The 1,913-nt window shown below is 44.4% G+C and overlaps 1 non-coding gene across 1 annotated transcript; it reads right to left on the bottom strand.

Annotated features, from left to right (window-relative positions):
• Positions 1–1,343: 1,343 nt before the first annotated feature.
• Positions 1,344–1,451, bottom strand: LOC130506112 (small nucleolar RNA R71). Its single transcript, XR_008941893.1, has one exon. It is a non-coding gene; the product is annotated as a small nucleolar RNA R71 (small nucleolar RNA).
• Positions 1,452–1,913: the final 462 nt, after the last annotated feature.

The following is a 1,913-nucleotide window of genomic DNA, read 5'->3' on the forward strand; positions in this document are numbered from 1 at the left end:
CCCGACTGGTAAATCGATCGGCCCCGCGAAAGGGTGTATCGCTCGATATCTCAAAAGGATATCGACCGACTCTTTTTCTGTGTCATCATGCGAAAGGGTGGCCAGAGATCTAGATATTTTAACCAGTGATTCATTCACATATGTTAAGCGGCTGAGATCTATAGTATCATGCAAGCAACTTGTTAAAGCATTTATAGAGATTATAATCTCCATTCCTGAATAGAAACCCTATGTCTAGCACTCTTTATCCCATTTAAACAACCCTTCATATTGTTAGTTAGAGCAACTGTCTTGCTCATTTTAGGAATTGTTATTTTCATTTCTATCATATAAACCAACCTTGCCTAGGATTGATTAGTAGATTTTATTTAATTGGTTCCCTAGCTCCTCGTGATTTGATCCCTAAGTACTACAGCTGTACCTCTTATTTGAGAGAGTAAGCTCTACTGGGTAATTTGAGCACTATTAAATTTGGCGCCGTTGCCGGGGAGCTTTGATCGCCATTAGATTTTATCTTATTAATCTTAGGTTTTTCTTTTACCCCCTTTCTTATTTAAATTTTTTTTCTGTCTTTTCAGGTACATGCCCAGCAGTACCAGAAGCAACAGGGGAAATCAACTATTATTCTCAGAGGATCCTGCACACTTGGAACGCTCAATCTGTAAAGACCTACGCTCCGCATCGATCGACAGAACCACATTACCGTCGACTGATACTCACGTTCAACAGTCGACCGACACTCAGACAGCACCGTCGACCGATACCGTTCGCCGATCCGCATCGATCGATACTTCTAACCGTATATCGATCGACACTACTCCGCAAAGCATGGTCGCGATTGTCATTCTCACGCAGGGCGAGAATGGAAACATGTATGACCAAGATGGTCATCTGCGTAATGCAACAGGTCAGAAGCTAGATGCACAGGGAAACAAAATCCCTGAACCTGAAGCTGAGGCTACAGGAGAAGCTCAAACACGATCGTTGGCAGACTATAACCGTCCAGACGATTACTACACCAACAGATCAGCTATTCGACTTCCGGATATTCAGAAGCCGAACTTCGAGCTCAAGCCTCAGTACTACTCTCTCGTGTCTCAGATACCTTATTCTTGGCAATCACACGAGCATCCTATGGACCATCTGGAGAGGTTCGAGGATCTTATCGCTGCTATTCGTATGGATGGAGTCCCCGAGGCCTACCTACTCTGCAAGCTCTTCAAATACTCACTAATTGGAGAAGCTTCGCACTGGCTCAAGCAGGTACCTACAGGATCACTGACATCCTGGGCCGACATCAAAAACGCCTTCCTGCGTAATTTCTTTGATGAGGCACGCGCTGAAGACTTAAGAAGCAAAATCGCCACTTTCGCGCAAAAGCCTAGTGAGACTTTTAAAGACGCGTGGATTAGATTCAAGTTCTTCCAGCGAGACTGTCCACACCATGGATTCAATGAAGTGCAGCTCTTAAGCACTTTCTACAGAGGTATAGCCTTAAGGTATCAGATGGCTCTTGATACTGCTAGTGAGGGGAACTTCAACACTAGGAATCCAATAGAGGCTGTGAGACTTATTGAGAACCTAGCCAACATCAGCAGCACCAAGAACACTGACTCTGACAAGAAGAAATCAGTTGCAGCCATCGGTGAAGACCAGATGAATGAAGTCAGAGCCAAGATAGATGCTTTACATGCATTTCTGGGGCAGCCAGTCTGCTCAGCTGAAGAAGGAGAGGCTAGAGAGGATGATACAGAGGAAGATGTGAACTACTTTGGAGGTACTGGATTTCAGAGATATGGAAACCAGAGTGGAAACAGAAATTTTTTTTGCAGTGGTCAGAGAAGTAACTACAACCAGAGTTCACAGTATCAGAAACCCTTCACCAGCACAAGGAACTACGACAACTCAGCTTA

Source organism: Raphanus sativus, unplaced genomic scaffold (assembly GCF_000801105.2).
Source record: "Raphanus sativus cultivar WK10039 unplaced genomic scaffold, ASM80110v3 Scaffold2892, whole genome shotgun sequence".
NCBI classification, from domain to species: Eukaryota; Viridiplantae; Streptophyta; class Magnoliopsida; order Brassicales; family Brassicaceae; genus Raphanus; species Raphanus sativus.